Here is a 21,843-nt window from a genome sequence, read left to right as displayed (position 1 = left end):
TGAAGGCCACGAGAAGAGAAAAGCTCAAAATAGCTCTTTAGGTGGTGAAAGAGAGCGATGAAGGACTGGTGATGCCTTCATGTGCCTCTGTGGAAGGGTTGGGTATGAACCTGGTCCGCTTCTGTCAACAACACTAGAATAGTCAAATGATGATTCTCGATGTGAGACTTTAATATGAAGCGATTATAGATCAGGAATCTAATACCGGTCAACGGACTTCAGGAAAACATTTTGAAGAAGTCATTGACATATTTGGTGTTTTATTCAATATTTGTTGTTTTATTCAGCAAAATCTAAAAACTAATCACAAAGATGGGAAGGGGCATGATCCTTCTCTCACAACCTCCTCTCCTGCAGAACCTCTACTTATAATTATTATAATCATGACGGTTGTTAAAACGTTTCTTTTCCATAAAGCAAAGACACGATTCTTACGCCATGCCATTGCAGGCTCTACCAATAGAAAACAACCCCACAGCATGAAGCTACCACCACCATGCTTAACTGTGTGTGGGAAAAAAAAAACATTTGTTCTTGGTCTTATCTGACCACAGCAGCTTCTTCCATGTTTAAGGATTCTCAAATAAACATTTTGGCAAATTGCAAGTGGTCGTCCACGTATAACTTTTAGGAAACGTCTTTTCCTGACACTTCCATGAAGCCCAGTTCTGTGCAGCTTCTAGTGGTCCACAGACCAGATTCTCCCATCTCCACACAACAGCTGCTCGGCTCCATCTGGGTTATTTTTGACCTCCTTTTTTGAATGTAGTTTAATTTAATCTTTATTTATACAGGTAATCTCATAAGGACTCATTTTCAAGAGAAGCCTGTTTTTAGACAGACAACGAGTACGACAATAAAAATTAAACTTAAAATGCTGTTGTAAAAACACCGTCCTGTTAGCAGCGTGGTCCTGTTCTTGATCCTTGCCGAGAACACGAGTTAACAGCAGTTTAAAACTTCAAAATAAATATTTTGGGGACATTATTTGGAAAGGAAACAAATCACAACTCCAACTTTCAGACTCATGCATTGAATAAATCGGACCCTGAATAATCTATTCAGAGTCTTCCATTCTTCATCAAGTCTCGAAGGCCTCCTGACTGAAGACTAATACACGTTCACCGGTAAACTCAGGTCCGGTGCTCCCATCTGTGAATGGACGCTTTCATGATTGGAGCACTGAATGGGGCAGGGGGGCCCTCTGTGGTGGGATTGTGAGGGTTTCCATTCGTTTGCATGGAAACAGCATTAAACTCTGAGTTTATCGTGCCTCCATTGTGCCTCAAAGAAACTTATCAAGGATTTTAACTTCATCTGAAGCAGTTTGAGGACTTACTGTCTAACACAAAATCCTCGATGTACACGTACAGTATTTTCACTAACAGGTATTTGCAGATAATTAAATTCTCTAAAGTATAATGTGGAAAGAAATCAGTCTTTTAGTGGATATTTGATGCAAACTGAGCGTTGCAAACAGCTTCAGTTTAAAAAATACCTGTTCCTTTTTTCCATGGAAAGTCTTACTTACATAACTATTTTTCTTAAAGCAAATTGGCCATATTGCATATCCAGTGGAAGTGGCAACAAAGGGGGTGGAAAAAGGTGCTTTTGGTTCGTTGCAGTCCTCAACAAGTTCTTGTAAAATGGCGCAGCTCTGACCCGAACTGAGAGCCCGTTGGCCTGGCTGGTGGCTGATGATCCACCTGAAGGGTCGCTGCTCTAAGATGGAGGAAGGTGCAGACTCGCGTTGCTGTGTCCGAGCATTCCACATCCCTCTGAGAAATGATCGTAGTTAAAACAAACGCTCCGACTGGAAGCAGGGAAAGCCGTGCACTCATTAGAAAAGAGAGAGAAACCCTCTTCTTTATCATTTCTTTCTGGACTTCTTCAATTAAACTACTTTCAATATTTATATATCAACACGTTCCGATTGATTCTGAATGGTGGGTCCATTGAACTTTGCCGACACCCTTTTGTCACAAATCACTCCTGAAACTTTTCTCCATCCACTCCATCCTGCCTGGACTCTCTTCTTCACCTCTTTACCACACTCCCCATTTTCCTGGACAGTGGACCCCAAGTACTTGAAGTCCTGCTGCTTTGTGACCTCTGCTCCTTGTAGCCTCACTGTTCCACCTCCTCCCTCTCATGCACACACATGTACTCTGTCTTACTATGGCTCACTTTCATTCCTCTTCTTTCAAATGCATACCTCCACCTCTCCAAGTTCTCTTCCACTTGTTCCCTGTTCTCACCACAGATCACAACATCATCTGCAAACATCATAGTCCACAGGGATTCCTGACCTCATCTGTTAGTTGGTCCATCACCAGAACAAACAAGAAGGGGCTCAGAGCTGATCCTTGATGAACTCCCACCTCCACCTTGAAGCTGTCACTATTTTACTTGTCTTTATATTTGTTCTGTTTTTATCTTATATGCACCATTTATCTTTTAGCTGCTGTCTTGTTGATTTTAGCTTTTAGATGTTGTTTTAATTATTATAAATTTTACCTACAGTCTTGCTAATTTAAACTTTAAGCTACTATATTGCTTATTTCAGCTTTTAGAGATGTTATTGCTAGTTTTGGCTGTTTACAACATTTTAGCAAAATTTCACTTTTTACAGCTTTTCTGTTTTTACTGGTTTATCTATGATTTTAGATTTTAGCTACAGTCTTGCTAATGGTTGCATTTAAACTATGTACAATTGTCTAATTTCAGCTTTTAGCTGCTGTATTGTTGATTTTAGCTTTTAGCTAGTGTTTTCTTGATTTTAGATTTAAGCTACACTTGAATTATTTTTAACATTTAGCTACCGTTTAGAAAATTTTAGCTGAAAGCCCCAGAATTGCTGATTTTAGCTTTATGCAATTGTATTGCTAGTTTTAGCATTTAGTTACAGTTTTGCTAATTTTAGCTTGAAGCTACAGAATTGCTGATTTTAGCTTTTAGTAATTGTATTGCTAGTTTTAGCATTTAGCTACAGTTTAGCAAATTTTAGCTTTAAGCTACAAAATTGCTTGATTTTATCTTTAAGCATGCTAGTTTTAGCATTTAGCTACAGTTTTGCTAATTTTAGCTATAAGCTGATTGCTGATTTTAGCTTATAGCAAATGTATTGCTAGTTTTAGAATTTAGTTACAGTTTTGCTAACTTTCACATTTAGCTATAGTTTTACACATTTTATATTTGTAGCTATGGCTTTAGCTTGTAGCTACTGTTTTTTTTTTTTTTTTTTTTTAATCTTAGTTTTCACTCTGCTTGTGTTATCTTCAACAATTTAGCCTCAGCTATCATTTTGACCAAAGAGCAGCACAATAAATTTAAATCTCACTTCTTTTGTTTGTATTTTGTGAGTTTTTATGCAAAAATTGCTTTAGAGCGGGGCTATCAATTGGCGGCCCGGGGGCCAAATCAGGCCCACTGGTGAGCTCAGTTCGGCCCATTAATGTGTTAATTTTTAAATAAAACTAGATTTTAAACCATAAAACAAACTTACTTAATGACAATAACTACTGGATGTCCGGCCTCTGAGCTCTTGGCTTTCAGTAACTGTGGCCCCTGAGCAGTTTAGGTGAATAGCCCTGCTTTAGAGTAAAATCATATTTCTCTCACTGAACACTCCTTAGTTTGACTTTTTGTCGTTTTGAGAGAACAGAACATTTGAGCACTGCTCCTGTGAGCAATTAGCTGTGTTAGATTTAATGATTGTGACAAAGGACACTTGTTCACAGTGAAAATGTCCCGTTCACATGAATCACTGGATGAATGTCCCAACACGTAAACTATCTTCAATGTAACGGGCCGTTCAGATGAAATGAAGCGTTTCCAAACATCCTGCCGACAGACGCAACACTCAAGACTCAAGTGGGGAACAGATGTGATCAAATCTTTATTCTGAGCTAGACTCTCTGAGGACTTAAGTGTATTAGCTTGTCTCTTCTTACAATTCCCTAGTCACTTTGTATCACACGAAACAGAAATAGGATCAAACAATTGAAAACAGGTGGATGAAACAATCACTGGGAGGAGTGATTGCAGAGTGAGAGCAGCTGGGGACAATGAGAAGCTCAGGTGCAGGTGTGTGATGAACTGGAGTCATGGAAACTAAGGGAAAGTAAATGTCTGGAGCTGCTTGAGGAAGGATGTGGTTCAATAAGTCTCTCAGTCTGGCCCTCAACATCCTCAAACATAAAACAACTTGAAATAAATGTTCTCAAAATGACTCGAGGAAAGTTAAAACGAGGTCTCTACCTTTACTTATCAGTTTACAACGCAGTGAAATGTCTTTGTTTTTGACTGAATTATGTATAAACTTGTTTTTTTATTACCTGGCTGTGCTGCCAAACATGAGCCAAGAATAAAAGTTTTATCTTACATGTCCTGGATAAGCTTTGATGGAGACTGCAACCATGTGACCTTTTAAAAAAATGGGATTAGACAGTTTGTGTTGAGGTTCGCGCTCAGTTGCCATCATACCAAATTTCAACATGGCAAAAAAATCAATGTGATAGTCATTTTTTAAGCCATGGTGGCCATCTTGGATTTTTTTTTTGTGGATTCAGTATGTGATGGGGAACATTCTCAGCTATAACCTCAACAAATTTAATTTCTGTATGTGTAAAAACAGTTGAGTTAAAGCCATTTAAATGAAGCTTTGGTGGCCATCTTGGATTTTTTTTTAAATTCAGTATTTATTGGGCATCACTCTCAGCCACCACAACAACATTCAGCATAATATCTCTAAAAATGGCTGATTTATAGTATTTTTCCTTTTTGGCTCAGGTGGCCATCTTGAATTTTTTATGTGCAATCGGAGTCTATCAGGGATTGTTCTCAGCTACCAAACCCCCAAATTTCAACTGAATAGCTCTAAGACTGTATGAGTTATGGCCATTTGAAATTAGCTTCGGCAGCCATCATGAATTTTGAGAGTTGAATTCAGAATGTATTGTGCTTCGCTGTCATCTACCACCACACCAAATTTCAGTTAAATATTTTTTTAAACAGCTGAGATATTGTATTTTTTGCTGTGGCAGCCATTTTGAAACAAAATGGCTCCAAAAGTTAAGTGTTTTGTTCTGAAAGCTCTCCTCTCTAGGTCATGTGACCTCTTTGTGGCAGATGGAAGCTGCCACAGTGTTCCATCAGGCTTTTTGAATGGGAAAAATTGGGTAGTTGTTTGCAAATTACATCGCCATGGTAACTCAAAACACCAATAAAAGTAATAGCACACATCATGGTGCCGAGCCAGTTATCTGATATAACATTTGTTGGGGTACGCATTGCTGTTCGGGCCACATTAAAGTTGATTGAAGAGCAAGACCGTTTTCAGGTGGATAATAATAGACGGCTGCCTTCAGACCAGTCCTCAACACAAATACCTCCAGTTAATTTCACTAAAATCCTCAAATATTTTAAAAAATTGCTCTACATTTAATAACTCAGACAAAAATACCCTCTGAAATCCTAATGGTCGCCCCCGTGTTAGCATGTTTAGAAATAAAGTTTATTTCTCTAAACTGAGGTTGTTTAAAGGGCTGAGATATTAACCGTTCATACTAGAGATGAACAATATTGGATTTTTTGCCGATATCCGATATGTCGATATGTTAAAACTTATTTGACCGATAACCGATACCTATACCGATATTTTTTTCCCCTACACCTTCTTACAGAGATTACATATCTTTCTCTGCTGTGGAATTAAAATACATTATTCTGCATGGTCTTTGTCAGTTTGGCCTGCTACCAAATGCAGATGCCAAAAAGGGAACTGAAAATGATGCGACACTTCAACTTGGATTATGTTTAATTATTCATGACGTTTACTCTCGCTAACACAAGAAAACACTCGGACAGTGCAAATTTGTAAAATTTTCACAAATCTAAACTCATCGGCGCGCGTCTGGCGCTGCAGGCATCCTTGTCACAGCAAAAACAGTGCGTTTTATATCGGTGAGTTATTTTGATGCAACGTCCGATATTTAACTTTATCGCTAATATTGGCCGATACCGATACCATACCGATAATATCGTGCATGCTTTGTTCATACCTTTTCCACAGAGTCCCACTTCAAAACACCTGAACTGTCCCTTTAAAGTGTCCCACTCTGATAATAAAGGCACAGAGCAGCTCTGGGCTCCCAACTAACCCCTAATTCTCTGGTTGATCAGAGTCCACACAAAGACAGAAATGATATCTCTGTTTAATCAGTGTTTTACAACAAGCGTTTGGTAACTGGTGGCTCGGAGGAAAGGCCGAGTTCAGCTGGTCCAGTCAAATCTGATGAGCAGGTTCTGAATAAGTTTTATCTTATAACAGTTCATTACAAAGATATGGAAGGTCCTGACACGGTGCATTGAAGAGCTTCTGCCTCAGAATCATTCTTGAGGGACTCCCAATACCTTTAAACTCTGCTTGAACAGATTTAAATAGCTAAAGTATTTACATTAAGTTAAAAAGTGGCTCACTACAGACAAACAAAAAGCAGTTTCTGTTTTCAGTCTGTTAAAGTAGAGCCCAAACTGGGCCGGGGCCGATCAGTGGCGTTCTTCCTGGTCTGGGTTTTTGGAGTGAAGGTGTAGGGAGGTCAGGAATCCAGGGTTGAGGTCAAATGTTTGAAATGTTGCCTCCAGACCTGAGCACCGAGAAACAATGAGAGAACCGTCAAAAGAGAGTTATGGCTCAGGGTCAAAGGTCAACGATGAGACGCATCACAAAAAGCAGAGGTTGAGAAGCGAACACTTACAAACACATGAAATTGTTGGAAGGAAGTCACGATGTTTGACAATTTATCTTCAAAATAGAATAATCCAGAAAATGTCTTAAAACGTCAGAATGTTATTAAACATTCATTCAACCTTTATTGGTTACCGGAGTTTTCGGACTATAAGGCGCACTTAAATAACCCTAACCCTTATAATCCGGTGCGCCTTATGTATTAATTCTGGTTGTGCTTACTGACCTCGAACAGACTTAATGTGGTTATTGTGAACGAGTTTGACTTATCGGACTGTTTTGTTTCGCTTAATGCGCCTTATAGTCCGAAAATGCGGTAATCCCATTGAGCCTCGAGGACTCATTTACAAGAGAGACCTGATTTTAACAAAGAATGATGACAACAATGGACAACAAAGACTAATAAACATATCCTGCAGCTGGGCAACAGAGGAGGTGGGAACAGGAAGTGGACACTTTAAACGCAGTGGGAATCTTGGTAGATAAAGAAAAGTACCACATACAGCACGTTATACACCTATTGACAAACTACTATACAGCAATCTAGCAATGGACCAAAGAAGCAAAGACCTTGATTTGTGACCTTGACCTTAGAGCTGTAGCGATGAAAAGATTATGTGATGCTGTCTAGTGATGGTAGAAATATGTATCAAGTTTAGTTAAATTATCCTGAGTGGATCAGAAGTTATGGTCCAGACAAGCAAAGACCTTTTTTGATATTTGACCTTGATTTGTGATCTTGACCTTGGTGCAATGGTGATGAAAGTGCACATGATGATGCATAAGTGTATGAAGTCTTGGAACATTATCTTGAGCGGATCAGAAGGTATGGGCAGGACAAGAGAAAGTTTACGGACATACGGACAGAGACCGTACCTGAACATGTCCGTCCTTCAATGGACCTGTTATAATGATAATTGTTATTGTTATAACTAGAAAGTTCCTGGAGAAACTTTGACGAGGACTGTCACGTTGCGGCCATTTAAATTTTTTGATTTGACAGTATTTTGTGTTGGGGTTCGCTCTCAGCTACCAGTATGCCACATTTCAGCTCAATATCGCAAAACATCAACGAGTTAAAGTAATTTTTGGTGGCCATCTCGGGTATTTGATTTGGATTGTGATGTGATGGGGAAGGTTCTCAGCTATAGCCTCGCCAAATTTCAGCTCTATGTGTAAAATTAGCTGAGTTAAAGTCATTTAAATTGAATTTTGGCGGCCATCTTGAATTTTTTTTTTTTATTCCGTATTTGTTGGGCATTGCTCTCAGCCACCAAAACACCAACTTTCAGCTTAATATCTCTAAAAATGGCTGATTCACATTTTTAGCTCCGGTGGCCATCTTGAATAATTGATTTGCAACCAGAGTCTATGAAAAAAATGTCATAAAAATGGGGTATTTGTTTCATAATTATGTCGCCATGGTAACTTGAAACGCCATTAAAAGTAATAGCACACATGACGGTGCCGAGCCGGTCGATTTGATGTATAATTTGTGGGGGGGTGCACATTGCGGTTTAGGACGCATTAAAGTTGATGGAAGAGTAAGATATAAAGTTAAGAAACCCTTGTCAGGTGGATAATAATGGGTGCTGCCTTACTAGGCAGTCCCCAATAAAACTAACAATAGTTGGGTGCAGCTTCCAAGCCTCTGGGAGGAACTCAAAGCTTGTGAACCCTAAAGCCAGTGTGCCAGTGTATGCACCAGTAAATGCCCCTTTTTAAAGATAAGTTCATCCAAATGCATAGAACACATCGCCTACATGATGCCAGCTCTGCATCTGCATCAGCCATGGCAGCTGTTCACCCAGGGCAAGCTACGAGACTTTGTCTGGAACCAGTTAGATCTGTGAATGGTCTCCGTATGCGGAGTCTTTTGCTGCCACTCCCAATATCCTCCCAGATGTTCTGTTAGACGGCCTGTCGAAAAGATGGTAAATCAGCGTGGAGGTTTCTTTACTTCCTTTTATAGAAACTTGATGAACCTTAAATATCTGATGGTTTTAAACAAAGGTTGAGTGTTGTGTAAGCTCAGGCTGCTTTTAGATCTCAGAAGCTGCCCAGTTGGTTTTAGGGGGAACGTTTGTGGTGACACACCAAAGATCGAACGTCGTGTTGTCTTACGCCGGTCGTAATCACTGAGAGCAGCCGTTGTGGGCCGACTCCTTGGAGAAAGACACAACCTGCTGCTGACCGGCGCACTCTAAGGAAAACAACCTTCAAAGGTTTAAAAATGTCTCCCGGGGAGGATCATTCCTGTCGAAGGAACGAGTGAAGGATGTGCCGTCTTTCACCATGTGGTCCGGTCAAAGCTCAGGGTGGTGCCCCTGCATCACAGAGATAATTAACAGTTAGCAGAAGGCAGTGGAGTGGAACCGGTGGATCGGGACGATGCAGAACTCGCGGTTCAGGACTCTTCACAGGAATGTTGAGTCTGTGAGCAGACACAGAGCCGGTGGGTAAGACGGTAAACCGTCTGGTTTCTGTACCGAACTGATTTGTTTGATCACGTTGAAGGTTCAGTGAAGGTAAAGTTTGGTGCTGGTGGTCAACTGGTTTAAAGAACGATGGAGAACAGTTAAAGTTTTGTTCATGTATATTTAGACCTGATAAAATAAAGTGAATAATTATTAAATGTCTTGAAGTTTACATGTAGTAGTGATCTGTATAGAAGGTTATAAAAAAACTGACCAATCCCTGCCTGTCCATCAGAGTTGATCCATGCATCCATCCATCCATCCATCCATCCATCCATCCATCCATCCATCCATCCATCCATCCATCCATCCATTCATCATCCATCCATCCATCTATGCATTTATCATCCATCCATCTATCCATCCATTCATCATCAGAGTCAGAGTCAGAGTCAGAGTTTCTTTATTGTCATTCGCACCTCATGTGGTACATGTGGTGGAGCGAAATTATGTACACAGGGTCCCAGTTACATCCAACAATAAAATGTATAAGAAAAACAGTAATAACATCTAAGATATGAACTAAGAAAAACATCAACTAAATATACACTAAGCACTCATAACATAAAACATTGAACATCACCACAAACATGAACATGAGTCTGTGAGCAGATGTGCACGCATGAACACATCAACATTGAAACAGATCAGCAGCAACATGAAACAGATCAGCAACATGATATGGTTTTTCACAGTGATTATTCTAGTTAGAGATTCATGAGTCTAACAGCCTCAGGGTAGAAGCTGTTCCTCAGTCTAGTGGTTCTACACTTAATGCTCCTTAACCTCCTTCCTGAGGGGAGTGGGGCAAAAAGTGTGTGTGCTGGGTGGGTGGGGTCCTTCATGATGCAGGTGGCCCTCTTCCTGCATCTGGAGGTGTAGATGTCTGTGATGGTGGGGAGGCTGATTCCAACAGATTTCTGTGCAGCCTTCACCACTCTCTGCAAAGCTTTTCTTTCTGCAGCTGTGCAGCCTCCATGCCACACATTGATGCTCGAGCACAGGATGCTCTCCACTGCACACCTGTAGAAGGAGGTGAGGACTGAGCTTCCCAGACCAGCTCGCCTCAGCCGTCTGAGGAAGTAGAGTCTCTGATGAGCTTTCTTGATCAGGCTGGTGGTGTTGTTGCTCCAGCTGAGGTTGTCATTCATGTGTACACCCAAGTACTTGTAGCTGGAGACCACTTCCACCGCAGATCCTCTTATGTTCAGGGGGGTGTAGGTGTTTTTGTTCCTTCTGAAGTCCACAATCATCTCCTTTGTCTTCTTCACATTGATGTGAAGGTTATTCTCTCTGCACCAGCTCTCCAGGTGTTCCACCTCCTGCCTGTAGCTGGACTCATCATTGTTTGTGATGCATCCCACCACCGCTGTATCATCTGCAAACTTTACAATGTGACAGCCTGGATGGGTAGCTGCACAATCATATGTGAGCAGAGTAAACAGGAGGGGGCTCAACACACATCCCTGAGGAGAGCCAGTGCTGAGGGTTATGGTGGAGGAGGAGAGGTTGTGGATCCTCACTAACTGTGGTCTGTTTGTTAAAAAGTCTAGTACCCAGTTGCAGATGGAGGGGCTTAGTCCTAGTGTGGATAGTTTGTCCATCAGGGTTTGGGGGATCATGGTGTTGAAGGCGGATGTGAAGTCCATAAAGAGCATACGGACGTAAGAGTTTTTCCGCTCCAGGTGGTTGAGTGCAGTGTGGACCACAGAGGAGATTGCATCCTCTGTTGATCGGTTCTCACGGTATGCGTACTGATGAGGGTCCTCGTTGATGTTGATGGTTGTTTTGATGTGAGTCATGATCAGTTTTTCGAAGCATTTAGCGACTATCGGGGTGAGGGCCACTGGCCGATAGTCATTCAGACCAGTCACTGTAGAGCTTTTTGGGACTGGGATGATGGTGGCAGTCTTCAGGCAGGTGGGAACTGTCTCCAGGGTAAGTGAGGTGTTAAAGATGTCTGCCAGCACCTCACAGAGCTGATCAGCACATTCCTTCAACACTTTTCCGGGGATGTTGTCTGGGCCAGTTGCTTTGTGCGGATTAATCCTCCTGAAGGTACTCCTTACTTCTGCTGAGGTCACGCTGAGATGCTCTTCATCCGGTGGTGAGGTGAGTCTGGTGCTGGGTGGTCTGTTCGGGTCTTCAAAGCGTGCATAGAACTTGTTGAGGGCATCAGGCAGAGATGGGTCCTCGTCCTCATCCATTCATCTATGCATCTATCATCCATCCATCCACCCATTCATCCATCCATCCATCCATTTATGCATCCATCCATCATCCATTCATTCAGGCATCCACCCATACATCCATGTGTCTGTCATCCATCCATTCATGCATCCATCCATACAACCATGCATCTATCATGCATTCTTCCACACATACATACATACATACATACATACACGCATATATACATACATGCATTCATCCATTCATCATCCATCAATTCATGCATCCATCCATACATCCATAGATCTATCATTCATTCATCCATCCATCCATCCATCCATCCATCCATCCATCCATCCATCCATCAGTAAAACCAATAATTGTTTTTCAATCACTCATCATTATAAGAAAATGACGCTCAATGTTCACACATTGGAAATTATCAGAAATTTCAATATAGAAAATCTGCAAAGTATTTAGAGTAAAAAGTGCTGTGTCATTGTGTGAAGTCAGCCTGGTGGGGGCTGCATGTGTTTATAATGGGAAGCAGGATGACTCAACAGAACATAGAGAGCAGAAAGCAGCGGTCCTGCAGCCAGACAGTTGTTTTAAATTCATGTCTGGGGAACAGGAATGTTTCTGTCTGTGCACACCATAACTGATGGACATCTAAATATATGTCTCAGGTTGATACTAAATATTATTTGCAGGTTCCTGTGATCTTCCTTTGTAAGACGACCTGATAATAATAATCTATATAAGGGATTGACTCCCACTCTAAGTGTTACAGTTCTGGTGAGAGGTTTACATTCAATCACCAAAGGCACGGAGCTCACATGTTCATTTTATTATTTTAAAGCTTCATTTGAATTGTTTGAAATGATTACGCAACACCCAGCTTCAATGATTTTTATAAACACGAACTGGATGCAAACTTTTTAATCTATGATGGATTTTCTCTAAGACCTGATGATTAACTGCAGCTGGTTGCTTTGCTTGGGAAGAAAAACAAAAGATGAATTTGACAGCACACGTTGGATTGACCAATACTCATCTGTTTCCTGTTGGTTCTGGTGTTCAGGAACGACCCAGGAACCGCCAGTGTCCCTGTCATCACCACGGACTGAGAGGACTTAGAGAGAAGCTCCAGCTCCAAAAGCAGTTCAATCTGGACACAGGACAAATGTCTAAGGGAGGACAGCTTGATGATCAGATGAGACAAAGCTGTTTGGACACGATGACAAGAAGGATGTGTGGAGAAGTCAAGGTGAGGATTTTAGACCAAAGAACACTGTTCTGACTGCCAAGCATGGTGGTGGAAGCATCATAGTGAAGGCATGGTGCATTCCAAATTCACAGTTTTGTAGCTCAACATACCAGTAACACCAAAGCTGGTTCTGGTTGGATAAATCAGGCTAAAAATAAACTTCTGGCCCAAACTTTTCAAAATTCTGACATCAGTCGTAGTCCAAATGAATGGACTGTGATGAAAAGCCGGATCTGTGCCAGAAACTAACCAGGTCAAATAAACTCTGGTGCACCAGCAGCTTCTACAGAAGAGGATTACGGCCACGGTGCGATTTTTCCCCCTTAATTCTGAGAAAAAAAAGTCAGGATTCGGACTTTTTTCCTCAGAATTCTGACTTTAATCTCAGAATTAGGACTTTAATCTCAGGATTCTGACTTTAATCTCAGAATTCTTAATTTTTTTTTTCTCAATTCTGACTTTTTTCCTCAGAATTACAGTAAGGGGGAAAATAAATGATTGCACCATGGCCCTAATCCCCTTCCGAAGGCTTCCCTTCTAGATCAGATGAGCTGAAGGTATCGAGCTGAACAGCAGCGGTGGACGTGTTCTGAAGGTCTACAGAGTACTGTCTGGACGCGTCACAACTCCATTCATAAAGATGCTAAGGTTCAAATCCACCTCAGAGTAAAATCTGTTAGAAGTTTTTATTTGGAGGCGCTGAACGTCTGAGAACTTTATCAAAGGTCGGCGTAACGTTAGCGGGGCGGGCGAAGAAAGCAAGGAAACAACCTGGTTTGAGAGGCGAGGGTGTGACCCTCAGCTGTTGGACTCTGAGTGGGTCTGTGTGCACGTGCGCGTGCATCAAAGCTTTATATAAGGCAGAAACCTTTGATTATGACTGATTTTACTCCAGTGTCCCAGAGTGGTTGGTGAGCTCAGCCTCTCACAGTCTGGGACAAACTGGAGAAAAAATTATGTTGCAACACTTAATTATCACCCAGCATGAAAAAAGGCGAAGATCAGCTGATTCGGCTCATCTTTATGGAAAGCATCAAAGTGAATTTAAAGTTTTTGGATGGTGTTGCTAAATGTTTAATTTTTTAATTAATATACTGTTGAGATGTTGTGATTTACTTTTTTATTTGCCTTCCTGTGCTCCTGTTAGCCTTTAGCTACAATTCTACTACTTTAAACTTGGTTGTTGAACTTTGAGCTTTTAGCTACACTTCTTTACCTTTTAGCTCATATTTTGCAACTTTTAGCTTTCAACTTACGTTATTCTACTTTTAGCTTTAAGCTACCATTTTGCCATGTTTATTTTAGCTATCATTCCACCAGTTATAGGTTTTTAGCAATTCTGCGATTTTTAGCTTTTAGATAGCATTTTGGTTCTTTCCTTCTTTAGCTACTAGTCTGCTGCCTTTAATCTTTAGCTAGCATTTTGCCACATTTATTTTAGTTACCATTTTAACATAGGTTTGAGTAACTTTTCTGCAATTTTTAGCTTTTAGATAGCATTTTGGTTCTTTCCATCTTTAGCTACTAGTTGGCTACTTTCAATCTTTAGCTAGCATTTTGCCACTTTTCACTTTTAGCTACTGTTCTGCTACTTCTAGTCTTTATCTAGCATTTTGCTTCTTTCCACTTTTAGTTACCATTCTGCTACTTTTTGCCTTTAGCCAGCCTTTTCCCACTTGTAGCTTTTTCTACTTATAGGCCTATTTTTAGCTAACCCTTTGATAATTTATTCTAGCTTTTTGCTACCTTTAGCTTACTTTTTTCTGCTTTTAAATAACATGCTGCTACTTTAAGGTCACCTCTCTGCTGCTTTTAGTTTTATCTAGCTTTGACTTACTTTTTACATTCAATTTACCATTTTGCTAGATTTGGCTAATTTTCCATTTTAGCTTTTAGCTAGTGTTTTGCCAATTTTAGCTTGAACAGCTATTCAACATCCAGTGTGGACAGTGTACTTTAGCAGAAAAGACCATTTTTTGTGTGTTTTTTTAATGACACCATCATTAAACACCTTGGTTTTCTAAGTTTCTGATATAAAGAAGAGCTTTGCTCTCCTCAGTAGGCAGCAGCTAAAATATTTCCTGGTAGCTCTGCGGGCAGCAGCGGTCGGCCTCATCCATAAAGCTCCCTTTCATCCGTCTCTCCTCTGACTGTATGAAGGATTTTTTTCTGTAAACTGGCAGCGTGGCAGCTTTTAAACAGAAACGTTTATGGCACGGAGCCTGGCTGAATGTAGCATTGTAGGAGGTAAACTTCTTCATTCGTGATCCATAATGACAGGCTCCGTGCTCCATTCATGTGGTGAAGATCAAGTCCGACTCTACTGACTGAACGTAGGACTGAACGGACACAGAACCGTATCAGTCTTTTGATTTCTCGTTCTAAATATATCCACTCATTTCCTACATTTACCGTCCTGCTCCTGCTTTAATACCTTTACAATTAAACACCAAGGAGAAAGCCCTTCTGATTGGATGAATCCAGACCGTGATGATATGCAATCAGATGAAGAGGTGAAAATAAGATGAAACAGGAGTTCAAAGGTCGCGTGTCTTTATAGCAATCGGACCAAACGGATGACACCATGCTGAACAAGGTCCGACCTGACTCGTCATCAGTCCCGGCTGCAGCAGGACTGCAGGGCGAGCAGAGAAAGAGCTCTTTATCCTCCCCTCCATCCTGAGTAAACACTGACAGACAGTAGCTGCTGCTTAGCTGCAGTTTGCTCGTGAAAAGAACTTGTGTTCGTATCCCAACTCGGTCAAATCTCCCAGTAAGCAACGAGAACTTTTCTCATTTTTACTTTTAAACAAACCGCATAATTTTTTTAATGCACGGCTGTAATAGGTTTTTGTCTCACGCCGCTGAGTGAAGATGGGGGGACTGGAAATACCCTCCGTCCATGCATGCCGTGAGCTAAGTTGAAAAATAAGTGAGTTTTTGAAGAGTCCTTTTGAAAACTGGGTTGCCACGTCTAAATCCAAGATGGCTGCTGCCATATTTTGTATGCATGTAAACTTTGGGAGCTGGAGAACTTCAAACTAAGCAACGTGCTGCTTCTCATTTTGGTGTGTGGCTACATCTAAGTGTAAGAAAGGTCACTTTCCAAAATCCAAGATGGCCACCGCTATATATGAACATGTAATCCAACCACCCTGTCATTTCAAGAAACTACTTTCGAAATTTTATATTGCCTAAAAGTATATTTTCCCTGAATGATTGAGGTGGCCAGTGCTGACTGAAGTTTAATCTATGGTGGTCAAGGCCACCATTGGCCACCCCCTGACTCCACCTCTGCACCTGATGGTGGATAAAAGTTCTCACTTCCCTCACAAAGATCTGTCACTCAAGCAAAGAAAAAAAAACTCTGTTCTCCACCGTGTCACTCCTATCCATTTAAACATCTTGCACCAAAAACATTAAGGTTTACTTATCTGATCTGTTCCAGTCCAGAAAAACACTCATCTCAAAAACTACAAACATCCACTATTCAACTCCCTCAGCAATAGAGGACCTCGGCACACCGCTTCTTAACTATTCAGACGCTTATTTTGTACTTTTCTAGTCATTAAGTGTGAAACATATTTAAAAAGTGATGTTTTTTCTTCAGGTGAATGATATATGTTTGTTCTTTGAGCCCAAACTGAGCAACAGTTTATAAGTGGACTCTTTCATGGGAGTGTGGCCCTCGTCAGATCCAGGTCCAGGTTAAATTGACCCTACAAGTGTGAGTCTGTGTGTAGTTGTTGAAGGCGGACACCAGTTCAGGGTTTATTGTTTTTAACTGGTTCTAACAGGAACATTTGTTATGTAAGCATTCAGTTTTAGTGCAAGTGCTAAATGGAACTGAGAAAAAAAAGTTTAATTTTAAACTGATATTTTGGACATTTTTGTGGAAAAGTTATGAGCAGTAAATATCTTACCTGCAGCTCTTTTTCTACAACAAGAGAAATGGAGATTAATTAGAACTGAATTGATGAGCTAGCTGCTAGCTAACTGCTAGCTGCACTTTCAGCAGGAATGTTGGACGGTTTCAAACGACGCAAAATTGATGGCGTAGTAGAAGTTCATAAAATATAAATTGTATAAAATTTTGAATATTGGGCTTATTTTAAGACGACATATTCCACTTCAGACGAGTTGTTGTCAACAGTTTGAAACGACTCAAATGTCAAACATTTTATTGGACATTTAGGAAAGTTGTGATTCTAAACTTTTGACGTTAACGTTCATTTTTATTATGAAAGAAATGTGATCTCCCTGCTGGAGGCGCTCGCAATGCATCAACGGGGTTCAGAGTTATCCTGATGGATGGATGGATGGTTGGATGATGTTTGGTTGGTTGGATTGATGAATGGATGGATGGATGGAGGGATGGATGGATGAACGGATGGATGGATGGACAGATGGATGGTTGGATTGATGGACGTATGAATGGATTCATGGATGGATGGATGAATCAGAAAACCCTGATCCATCCATTCATCTATGAATCCATCCATCCAAATACCTATAATCCATCCATCATCCATCCATCCATCATCAATCCAACCAACCAACCATCCATCCAACCTTGAATCCATCTAGCCAAGTATCCATCATCCATCCATCCATGCAATCCATCTAACAATCATCAATCCATCCATCCATTCATTCATCCATCAATCCAATCCAACATCCATCCATCTATCATCCATCAATCCATCCATCCATTCATTCATCCATCAATTTGATCCAACATCCATCCATCCATCCATCCATCTATCCAACCAACCATGAATCCATCTGTCCAAGCATCCATCATCCATCCATCCATCCATCCATCCATCCATCATCCATCAATCCAACCATCCATCCATCCATCCATCCATCCATCCATCCAAGCATCCATCATTCATCCATATATCCATCCATCCAAGCATCCATCTTTCATCCATATATCCATTCATCCAACCATCCATCAATCAATCTAACCATCCATCCATCCATCCATCCACCTTCCTCTTCCTCCCAGCCACCTCTTCCATTTCTGCTGAGAGGACTCCAAGACGTTCCCAGACTAGCTTAGAGACATAATAGTCTCTGCAGCGTGTCCTGGATCTTCTCTGGGGTCTTCCATCATTTGGACAGATCCAGAACACCTCCCTAGAGAGGCGTCCAGGGTCCATCATTACTAGATGTCTGATCCACCTCTACTGGCTCCTCTGGAAGTGGAGGAGCAGCTGTTCTACTCCAAGTCTCTCCTGGAGAACCAAACTTCTCACCCTGCAGAAAAAACTCATTTCGGCCACTTTTATCCAGAGTCTCATTATTTCAGTCACTCCCCAGAGTTCATGACCAGAGGTGAGGGTAGGGGCGTAGACCAACCAGTAAACAGAGCTTCCCCTTGCAGCTCAGCTCCCTCTTCACCACAACAGACCGCCACAAAGTCCACAATACTGCAGAAGCTGCACTGATCATTCTTTTAAGCTCATGCTTTATTCTTTCCTCACTCCTGAAAACCCCCTGAAATATTTGAACTCCTCCGCTTGAGACAGAACCTCACTCCCAACTCTGTGACAAGTCAAAAAGTGTTCATGGGAGAAGACGAGCTTCATGAGACCATGACAACACCACGTAGCCGTCCAGCTACAGTTCTTTAATTTATCCCCGAGTGTTTTGTGATTTACAAAAAAAAACAAAAAAAAAAACGTTTTTACTGATTGTCTAAATCTTCTCCAGCCAGCAGGAAATCAAAGCAGCAAACTTTGAGTTGTGGGCTCTGTTCATTTGTCCCAGAGGCGTCCATCTGCTGCTGTGTCCATCTGCTGCTGTGTCCATCTGCTGCTGCGTCCCTCGCTCCGTTCAAAGAGATAACTTTCCCAAAAGGGAGAACGTTAAAGTTAAAGTGTATGCAAAGCGGAACTAGAACAAATCGACTTGAACTCTGCTCGTGCTTCTTATGCGCTGCAGCACGAGGCCCTCCCTGCCCAGACACAAACTGCTTCCAGAGATAACTCCTCTCTTCGCCTCGTCCAGGAGCAGCGGCTGCTTCTGCTTCGGCTGAAAGTGGGTCGAGTCTGGGCAGGAAGGATGAGCTGGCAGAGCGTGAGAGTCGGGTTAGCAGCCATTTATCCTCCGGGGTGAGTCAGCAGACGGAGAACCTCTGGAACCACTCACAAGTTTGAAGTTAAGGAATAACTAGAGAAATTGAATTTCCTGTGAATTTGCTGAAAAACAGCTTAAAAAAAAAAAAAACATTCTGAAATGTAGATGAAATGGAGGATCAAGCCTAAATTAGCAGCAGAAAGAAGAAAGAACACATATTTTCTGTATTAGGGTTAAATAATCAGACAGGAGCACAAACATTAAGAAATTAGATTTAAAAAAGCTGAAATTACCAAAAAATAAAATAGCTGAAAAGTAGCTGAAAATGCAAAAAGAAGCTTAAACTATCACAAGGAAGTGGAAGGAGCTGAAATGAGCTATAAAAAAAAGTGGAATTAGCTGAAAAAGCTAAAATGAGTATCAAAACAGCTAAATAGGCGCTGAAAGAGCAGAAAAAGTTTAAACTAACAGAAAAAACTGGAAGGAGTATAACAAGCTGAAATAAGTATAAAGAAGTTAATTAGGCTAAAAGTAACAAAAATTACCATGAAAATCTTAAATTTATCTGAAAACAGCTGAAATTAGCTAAGATAAGCTAAAAAGGTAGAACAAGTTTAAATTAGCTGAAGAAAGCAGAAATAACACATTTGCCCAATTAAACTGAAAGAAGCAGAAATAAGCACAAAAAAATCAGAAAAAAATTAAATTATCAGAATGAAGTGGAGAGAGCACATTTTTGCTGAATTAGGCTGAAAAAAGTTTATATGAGTGCAAAAAATGTGAAATTAGCTGAAAAATCTAAAATTAGCATAAACAGCTAAATAGTAGCTGAAACAGCAGAAAAAGCTGAAATTTGCATTAATAAGCTGAAAGGAGCATAAGAAGCTTAAATTAGCAGAAAGAAGTTATAGGAAGCATAAAAATGTTGATTGAAAGGAGCACAAAACATCCAAAAAACAGCTGAAAGCTGAAAAAAGTTTATATTTGCAGAACAAAGCTGAAAGAAGCTGAAGCAGAACAAAATGTGAAAGGAGCAGTAAAATGTTGTCAACGGATCTGAAGATATGAAGGAGGCAAAATTAGCTCAATTCATTCTCTATGAGAAGAAAATGTCAGAAAAGGCTAAAGATTTCAAAAAGCTAAAGTTGCACAAATACCAAAAGTCATAACACCCTTCTGCTGAATGAGCTGAACGTTTTGATATGAGATTTGTTGAAATAGCACAAAAATTAAGGAACAAGAAAGATGTCGGTAATAGTACGGAAGAACAGTGGATCACAATAGTGTGAATGCTTCAGGAACATTCTCACAGTTAAATGGTGCGTTCGCTGCCAGAAATCTCCATTTCTGGGTTTGTATCCTGTAAATAGAACTACAAAATGTTTTTATTTGACACTGTGTGGGACTTTATTGTGTTTAGGTAATAAAATCAAGTGGAAAATAAATAAATAAATAAATGTATCACCCACTGTCAGAAGACAAAAGCAAAGTGATGATTTCAGACAAACTTTATTGTGCCTGTGTCCGTGTGTTTGCTTGTTAGCAAAATATCTCAAATACTCATGCAGAAAGTAATCAGTGTTTTTTACACTCCATTTTATGTATTGTATTGTTTTTATTCCATGGTTTTAATTTACTTGTGTTATGACTGAACTGTGAGAGCCACATTTTAATGTTTAACTGCTGTGTTTTAACGAGCTTTACAAATAAAGTTGGATTGAATGTCAAGGTTTGACCAAAGTGTCTCTGTCATTTCTCAAGGTAAGATGATTTTAGTCTAAAACTCTGGCATGAAGCTGATGGGTGATATGCATTCCTTTAATCCATCCATCCATCCATCCATCATCTTTACCTGCTTCTTCCTTTTCAGGTTGCATGGAGTCACTTGTGTCCATGTCCAGCCATCACTGTGCGAAAGGCGGGGACACCCTGGACATATCTCTAGTCCATCACAGAGAGAGACAAGTGAGACACCTAGGGACAATTTAGAGTTACCAATCAGTCGAACATGCATGTTTTTGGTCTGCGGGAGGAAACCGGAGTACTCAGAGAAAACCCACACATGCACGGAGAGAACATGCAAACTCCACCCAGAACGGCCGCCGTCCGGGATTTGAACCAGCGACCTTCTTGCTGAGAGGCGGCAGCTCTACCGACTGCACCACGGTGCCGCCCCCATTCAAGAAATGATCATTTAAAATGATGTAATCTGATATTTATGTTTCTGCCAGTGAGAGAAGCTTTTGTTTGATGTTTTGTTTAGACGTTTTTCATTTGCGACAACAACAAAAACATTATTCAACTTTTTAACGTTACAGAACCCAAACGTCTAAAACGTAATGTCTGTGTGCAAACCAGATGAGCTGTACTCACGGTGTAGGGGCAGGGAAGCCGATTTGGGTTCGATCCCTGGTCATTGCACACCTCCTGGTGTCTCTGAGCAGGACGCCTCATCCCCAGTTGCTCCCTGGATGCGTTCAATAGCTGCCCACTGCGCCACCTGGTGGTGGATGAGTTAAATGCAGAGAGACAGTTTCACCATCGTATGGGAACATACAATGATGACAATACACATTATATTATTATTATCACTGAAAACTATACAATCAAACTTCAAAGAGTAATCACAGACGGTGCTGTCGCTAGTTTTTCAGACATATTTATCGAAAATTCTGAAATGGGGGTCTGCGCTCGATGTAAACAAAGCTGAGTCCACTGAAAACCTGGTGGAAGCTTGAGTCACGTGACTGACCGACATCAGGCTGACTGTAGTCTGTAACCGTAAGCTTAATGTAGTAACTTCGGCTGTTTCTGTAGGTCAGGGGTCGGCAGCCTGCACGGAGCCACATGCGGCTTTTTGCACACTTTAAACGCTTTATCGCTTCAAAGTGGGATAAATAACTGTTTTTTCCACAACATGAAAGTGCACTCAACGGCCTGTACAATTCAAAGTTTTGATTATTTTCGTAAAATTAGTTTGAACTTTGATTCTATTTTTTTTTTATTACTGGGCATATTTGAGTTTTATAATGTCCCCACTGTCCAGGGAAGTCCCCTTCTGACAAACTCAAAGGCGCCCATGGGCCACCAGT

Source organism: Nematolebias whitei, chromosome 20, assembly GCF_014905685.2.
Source record: "Nematolebias whitei isolate Nwh7 chromosome 20, NemWhi1, whole genome shotgun sequence".
Classification (NCBI taxonomy): domain Eukaryota; kingdom Metazoa; phylum Chordata; class Actinopteri; order Cyprinodontiformes; family Rivulidae; genus Nematolebias; species Nematolebias whitei.
The sequence above is the reverse complement of the archived record's forward strand: the minus strand, read 5'-3'. Positions refer to the sequence as shown.